Source organism: Sceloporus occidentalis, unplaced genomic scaffold (assembly GCF_023333645.1).
Source record: "Sceloporus occidentalis isolate IW3139 unplaced genomic scaffold, rSceOcc1.0.p SCAF_11, whole genome shotgun sequence".
Lineage (NCBI taxonomy): Eukaryota > Metazoa > Chordata > Lepidosauria > Squamata > Phrynosomatidae > Sceloporus > Sceloporus occidentalis.
The window spans coordinates 10056475-10065239 of NW_028316991.1; positions in this window are offsets into that span (position 1 = coordinate 10056475).

Genomic DNA, 8765 nt, shown 5'->3' on the forward strand with positions numbered 1-8765 from the left:
GAGATTTAGGCCGGCACTCTCTAGAGGATGCCAAATTAATGCAGAATTTGAAATTCTACCAAGTTATTACTATTACTAGCAAAGCAAGGGAACTTTGACCTAATATGATCAATGTGAAACAAAAAATGTGCGGCCCTTTTTGATTTCTTGTTTTTCTCATTCCCGGTGGGTCTTGCCATTTTAAATGAATAAATATTGGCATCATCATCTGGAATCATTAGCTAAAGGAGCTGACGAGTGGATTGGGATTAGGCCTGACACCTGTGTACTAGTCTTCTCCTCCGTGATCTATTTCACCAGCAGAAGCCTTTACTCTTGTCTGTAGAAAGACAGTAGCCTATGATCACGATAGAGGGACAAAGAAGCCAACATGGACCGATGTAAAATGAATAAAAAGAGATGCTGTCTAGAGACGGGCTAACAATGCCACCCCTGCCAAATGAACTAGAACTCCCATCATTCACTAACAACCCAAAGCTGGCAGGGTTCGCTGGGAGCTATAGTCTATAGAAGCCTTGTCGCATGGTGATACTGGCATATGTATTATCCCTGGGAATTCCAGATAGTTAACATTTGCTCTTTGTGTATCAGGAAGATCTACTGTATTTATTTACTAAACCACCAATTAGCCATTTTTAGCTAAGATATCAAATGAAAAGTCAAGATGCTATTTTGTTTCAGTGACGCATACATTTAGCCCATGCAGCCAACATACCATCGTTCACTCCAATCAATCTCTGACTTATTAACACGAAAATAAAATAAGAGTTTAAGATCAGGTCCGAGTGAGAATGCAACAATCAAATCAGGCCTTTTAAGTAAGGAAAAGAATGCGCAGCTTGCCAGAGGAATAAAGATAGAACAGCGCTTGCCAGAGCTAGTTTACAGATAACAGTAAGGATTGCTGGCCCATCTGGTTTTCATTCCTGTAACACTCACATTGAACTATCGGAGAAGACTGTCCAGATCCCCAAATCTGAAACATGTGAGAGCAGGAAAAGGAGGGGAGAGTATTTCTGCTAAGGGATTGCTGCACAGAAATAAGGCACAATATGTATCCTCTAATTCAAGCATTTACAACAAAACATTATTCTGTCATTTGGACCGTACCCAGCTGATCTGTTTTCTCTTAAGAATTATCTGGATAAATAAAAAGAAAAGGAAACATAAAAAAAGGAAACAGTTGTATATTCTGTATTTGTCTATGTATTTATTAATTACAAGGGAATACATGGGTACACAGAAGACGGCATCTTAGTTATTATCAATTACCATCTCGTCACCAAAAAACAAAGCTTGGAGAAGTTCCACCAATGGACTGTTTTAATCTAAAGGATTATACTCTGGAAGTTCTCATATTTTGCAGACTAATGTTGACATGCTCTTTTTATGGCAATGTTCAATAGCACATTAGAATATGTTTTTGGTTTTTTGCAAAAGGTCCTTTGTAGTACGTTCTAGGTTGGGAAAATAAAAGAAAATGGTAATAATTATAATTCAATTCCACTAAAGAACTTGGCTGTCAGTCAGGATATGAGTTAGATAGCAGGCTCCGTTCTGACCAACCCCGACTTAGGCCCAAAGGTCATTGAAATAAAGCCAAAATGATACCATCTGCTACTCGTTCAACAATCAGTTCATGATGGGGATATACGGTGAAATAATAGGTCAATCTCGTTCCATACCCGCTCACATCCCTCTGGTGAAACATAAGATTTTAAAATAAATCCAGGAAACAGGTTTCAAGCATGCAAAGACATGAAGCATTTGTTTTGGATTATGAGGAAAAAAATTGCTGTATTGGGTCCGGTTTAAGCAAAAAATTGTGTTTTTCCTATCTGACCAAAAAACAAATGTCTGTGTAGGATACAGAGTCAGGTAACAAGGGCCCAGAGGGATGAACTCTTGCTACTCTGCCCATGCAAGGGTAATAAATCGGTTCCTATTTTACTACCTAGAAGATTAAAAAGGGCAAGCAATACTTCTACACACACCGGGGTTATGTATGAATAGGGAAAGTTGGAAAAGTAGTTTCATTGCCATAACAATCATTGGTCATAAGACTACTTTTCAAACTTTGTGCAACAATCACTTTGAAAACATAAACCCGATGCATTTGCAAGTTGTTTGACGCATCTGTATACTACGTGCTGTAGTATCTTCAAAACATCTTACACGTTATACATGTGTCGGGTGCTGCTAAACGGGATCTTTATGTCATACATTTTAGAAGGAAATGCTGCCATACTGTTATGGAGATTAAGACGACATTCAGTATCATATATGTATATAAGCAAAACATTTCAAAATGGACACAAGCTATAGAAAAGACAAATAATAAATAAACAACTCATTTGAGGGGATGCCCATAGCATTTAATAAAAAATAACAACACAACATAAGTAAGCATTTCAACGCAATCATGGATACTTCTAAACAGTCTGCACTCTCTAATAATAGAGCGATACCAGTTATCCCCGACAGATTGTCTATAACAAAAGGAACTGTGAAAATCTGACCAAATCCCAGAGTTTCTCATTTTATCTCAACAGATATGTTGAGATAAATAAGTCCCTTAATATCACTAGTCTATTGTTTTTCTTTTTTTAAAACTTTATGAGGACAGTATTAATATAATTACGCATAATCATTGTCAGTATACATCAAGCACCTAAGGTTTTTTTGTCTTAAGAGGCCAATAGGAGCACTTGCCACTATAATTGGATTATATACAAGAGTGAGGCCAGCCACTGACTTACTATTGTGATCAGCAGTTTGCTTAAGATGGTGAGAGCAGGATATGCGTCCCTCTACGGATATAACCACATAACCAACCACGCATGGTTTGGCTTAGAAGAAGAAGGGTGGATACTTCATTCTTTGGTTGGTACTTCATTTAAGAGACTGTTACCGCACTACACATTCACATATAAGACACCACAGGGTTTGAAACATCTACCTGACATCTGACTATAAAGAATCTCAGATTATTGTTCAGGATATATGCATATGAAATGGTGAAGCCCAGAGACCTTCATCAATGAACCATTTCAATGGACCCATTTGTTCTAACACAGAAGATTAGAAGTCATTACTTCTTTTTCAAACTTGCTATGAACTGTTTACACGTACTTCAAGAACAGAAATCATTAACTAGCTTCAGGACCAGAAGGGTCCTTTGATCAGTCTCTCAGTTGACATGAGTGCTGGGTCACACTACATAAGCACATGTTGGGGCTCTCTCTGTGCACTCCATGTGCACTTTAGCAATAGCTTTCCTAAGATCAAACTTTTCATTTATAAATAAGACCAAAAAAGTATCCTGGAGTCAAAAGTGGTCTGGCAAACCATGAAAAGTAGTATGGAATTGAACCTTGACTGTTAATGAAACAAAACATACTTAAATTACATATCCCAGGCAGCCTACCTTACCCTGACATTTTGGCTGTTGCAGCAACTTCATTGGACCAGCTTCTTTGATCTACTCAGGGCCGGCCTTAGGGGTGTGCGACCTGTGCCACCGCACAGGGCGCCATGGTTGCAGGGGCGCCTGACTGGGACTTAGATTAAAGCATCGTTTTGTTTTTTTTTGTGTTTTTTTTAAAACTTTATTTAACATCATTCATGTTAAATAAAGTTTAAAAAAAAAATGATGCTTAAATCTAAGTCCCGGTCAGGGGCGCCGAGCGGTTGCTCGTGAAGTTCTCGGCAACCGCTCGGCGCCCCTTACTCTCCGTGACTCCGTCGCTGTGCCGGCATCTCATGTTGAGCGCCGGACTATTCCGGCTCTCAACATGAAATGCCGGCACCGCGGCAGAGAGAGAAGACGGATGCCTCCCGCTCTCACCGCAGGACTCCGGCAACAAGGTAAGTGGGGGGGGGGGGTGTAGTTTGAAGGGTGTAGTTTGAAGGGGCAGAGGGGGGGGTGTAGTTTGAAGGGGCAGAGGGGGGGGTGTAGTTTGAAGGGGCAGGGGGGGTGTAGTTTGAAGGGACGGGGGGGTGTAGTTTGAATGGACAGGGGGGGTAGTTTGAAGGGGCAGAGGGGAGGGGTAGTTTGAGGGGCATGGGGGGGTAGTTTGAAGGGGCAGTGAGGGGGGCGCCAGAGGAGTAGTCCGCACAGGGCGCCACAACGCCTAAGGCCGGCTCTGGATCTACTTCTTGCTATATTATAAATATCATAGAATAGCTTTTTCATATCAACAATATCATGGCTGTTTACCATATGGAGAAAATACAGAATATATATTTGTGAGTTCTGTGCCAAAATTCTTAATGCAGTGTGTTTTCAATTTTCTTCTGTCCCGAAAGCCTTAGAAGAACATGGGACAATGCAGGAACACCATTGACCTAGGTATAGAAACTATGAACTTCCCCTGATTTTTGACAAACAGAAACATTGTAAGCTTGTTATCTGGGCATGGCAATGATTTGTATATTATTGATACCTAAAGCAGTTAACTTGCAAAGCTCCATTTTTGTTAAGTATCTACCATAGCTAGTGCAAGTCTCGCCATAGTAAAAGACCTCAGTGACAAGGAACTACAAATCATCCCCAACACCCTTTTAATGACGATATAAATATCCTGTGTGATATATTTTGTAAGATAATTACCCCCATCTCTCATTTCCTCCTTTTAATGTCTGAGAATTATTTATGGCTTTGCATCGGAGGCAGAGGGAAGCTGCATTTGTCTTTAGTTTCATTAAGAAACCAAATGAAATGGTAGTCAATGTGTGTATGAGATGTACTCACATGCATGAGCGTGAGTGGAAATAAGTAAGACAGTGGCAAAAAAACAGACACATACTAAAAATCCTGTACATAAGATAAAATAACCGGAAGAACCAATCTAACCTGACTTAATCCGACTTAATCAAAGTGCTTATATCAATCGAATAACAATATTTATTTAGAAGTGCAAATACAAATTGTACATTTTGGAAACTTTTTACTATTTAGCTTAGAAAGGAACAATAACAAATTCTGGGAGGTAGAGTTTTAGATCAGTTATAGTTATTATGGTTCGGCATACGTAAAAAATCTAATTTGTGGCTTTACCTTTCTTTGGTCAGTCTGCAGTATAATCAATCAGCTCTGTGCATGAACACGTTATTTGTAAATAATATTTGCGAATATTTGGCCATATTGTCAATATCCATAGGTCCGTGCTCTGTGGTTGCTTCTTGAAAACCAGCAGAATCTATTATAGGGTCCTACTATTGTAGGAGTAGAATAATATGAGTGTATTATGGGGCAAATGTATGCAACATTGAAAAATTGGAGAGATTTTTCTCCAAAATAGGTTCCTATCAGTCTATCAGAAAATCAGCTTCCACAGAATAGTATGGGAGTTGTAAAGGAGTGAATTCTCTCCAGCATCCCACTGCTTAGTAAATCTTTGTGTAATTTACCAGTCTGTGTGAAGTTAAAAAACGTAGGCATGAACAGTTTTCCTGAAAGCTCTTACTAAGCTTTTTTACTACCAGAAGGGTGTACAACACGGCACACTGAATTTCACTGCAGCCGTTGCTGGCATTCAAGGGATTACGGGGACCGATAGTTTAGAGTTAATAGGTTCCAGGCCCTTCCATTGCTATTGTGTTTTATATAATGGAGGGAATGTGCTCTGTTGTGCGCGGCTATGGATGCAGTACTGTGGCATTACCAGCATTACCAGTCACACGTTCTGAGGGACAGACCCATATCAGACGCAATTAGACCACACAAAACCAAAGTGAATGATAAATGTTAAGTGAATGCCAGATGCATTTCCCACTTTACAATTCTCTCTGTTCACTTGACTGTAATAAATGTGACTTGTCTCACTAGATGTGCAGATGTCAACAGGGCAGTCGGACATCATGAAGCATTTCAAGAATCCTGTAAGCGCTAGCAATACTAGTTTGAATTACCCACACAGACTCCTACGTTCCTCTCCAGATACATAAGCCTATTATAATGTTTAGAAACATAAAGAAGAAGTGGAAACAGGTCATGTCTGGGCTGAAAGAGATCCTCAGTCTTAATGTTTGGTAGCGAGCAAGTGCTAGGGCATGATCAGTTCAAGAGTTTTTAGTCCCAACAAGATGACCCTCTAAAGTTCCTGTGTCATTCTATGAGCTATAACAGAAGCCTGTAGCGTTTAACTCATTTAACCAAACATGATGTTTCAGAAGAACAATAGAAAGTATTACAACCATTCTACAGGAAAAAGAAAAAGGCGGTGCCGTGGCGGTCAAAACATATTTCCTACCCCTCTACTGTAGGAGATCTAGAGATCTGATATATATATATATATATATATATATATATATATATATATATATATATATAAACTAGTTTTAATCAGGGATAAAGATCTCATATATATCTACATAAAGTAAAGTAAGATATGTGCTTCCTTTAGCGTGTGATACAAAAACTCTGTCTGAAGCATTACTTGTTAAATTATTGATGGAGTAAAACTAATTTCTATGCTTTTCAGTAAAACACGGCAGGACCTTGGACTACCAGCTGAACGTACATGAACAACAATAGTATAGATGGTGGTGAGTATTTATTCAGCTTAATTTGCTATGTTACTATGTATAGCTTGTCACAGCGGCTAAAACCAACCAGTTACCAATAGTGCTATGGAGTTAAATAGCCTTTCAGCTTTTTTTGGTGCTGGACGACAGAGTGTAGGGCCTCATAGAGTTAAATGGTTATGCTTACCAAATGTGCACGTTTTGGTATTCAAAGGGTTTTAATAAGCTTATCACCGACGATCTTATGGGATATCTTGAGTATAGTTCCTTGACTGTTATGTCCTTTATGGATATGCGCCAAGTTAAGAAATCAATTATTTAAAGACCTATATCTTAATATGATAGCCACGCATTAGGCTATAAACACTGCTCTCTGAATGAGTCCAATGTATATAAACTTTCACCCAGGACTGGTTTGTGGGCAAATTAACCAGATATTAGAGAATGTGCTTGTTCTTGCATTAACACGTAAGTGTCTTCGTGGAATTTGTTATCCATTTCGTGTGGCTATTGCTTAATATGAATACTTTAAAGGGTAACTATCACTCGCACAGCTTTACATTAATTGAACCTACCTATAGCTAGTACTGACAATCAGCATAATTGCTTTGAATAAATTCAGTATGGAAATTCCGTTCTGAGATTATCTCCCATCTCCTCGCCCACCCTTACAAAGGTCTGCTCAACAATCAGCAACTTAACATGGAAGACGTAACTCAATGAGCGGGAGTTTTTATTGTAGACAAGACCACTAAAACCGTTAGCCGAAGGCTCCTATAAACCTAAAGCTGACCATTCTGAGGTTTACGAATCCAGCTGCAGAAGACAAAAAAGGGGCCCGGACAGAATGTTGGGTTTTAAAAGTGAGCACTAAATATTGCAATTTCCCAGCATTCTCAGAAAATAAGATATCATAATTTTAATCGTAAACAATATGTGTAGGTCCAATAAGTAACAAATTTATGTTTTACTACATTCAATGTTTTGGGGTAGTAAAAGTCCTTATGTATATAATCGGCATAACACTTTTCTAAGCTTATAGACACACGATGAGTCTCCTTCGTTAACACAGATGTCTTTTTCTTTTATATTAGGGAAGTTAGTGTTTTTGGTGAATAACCCCCTAATCCTATCTCAGAGATTTGTAACACTATGCTGTGGAGTATGCAATTAATAATTTTAGTACCAGAATACACACAATATTACACGACTGGATATAATATCTTGGTTAATATATAGTAAGCTTTCAAGAACATGTCTTTGTTTAATATTTTCACTGTCCCCTATTGTAATAATGCTACCAAATCTGCTGGCGCTAAGTATATATATATATATATATATATATATATATATATATATATATATATATACCGTATCTTTACTATATATATATATATATATAGTCATAACAGCAATACTAGGGTCTTGCACAGGTCTCTGGTAATGAAATGGTTAAAAGTGGCTTGACATATTTAAAAGCCCTTCCAGGACATAAACTGCAGACGACATGATGTTGTTATTATTCATTGTCATACATCTCCACTGCTTCCTGGAAGATGACATTTAGGTGTTTTAGCACCCAGGACACATTAGAATTTAAATTCACAATAAGCAGTGAGATGAATCTAAACAGAAAATGGGACGCATGCTAAACAAGGTATAGATAGTTTCTCCTACTTCATCGGGATGAAAATAGCCTTTTTTATGTTTACAGAAATGCGATGTTCAGTGGGGTGAGCCCTGCCGCTGTACATTCATGCTTCTTGTGGAGGATACTAATAAAACATCATCCAGATGTTTCCCATCAATTACAAAAAGTACGTGTGTCTGGTGATTACTGTGTTATGATGGTGACATGCAACAAGCCCCATCCTCACGCCAGAACTCTTATGAGACATACACCACGTTGGAAGACAGGCAGCCCTGTTCACCTCTCTGGCACTTAAAGTGTTAAATCTCAAGATCCCAGATTAAAGCCTTTTAAACCAGCGTGGTCCCCGGCGAGAGCGGAAGGATTAATAGTTAGAATATCTAACATAACTCTGTGTTCACTTTACCATTTTGATCTGAAATAGAAAATCACCCCCAATTATCTCTGCACATGTTGGTATCACAGTCCATTTCTGAACAGCAAATTGACGTGTGCTTCAGAATAATCTTGTTAAAGAAGAGGATATATAATATAAATATATATATTATATATATTATATATATATATATATATACACATATATATG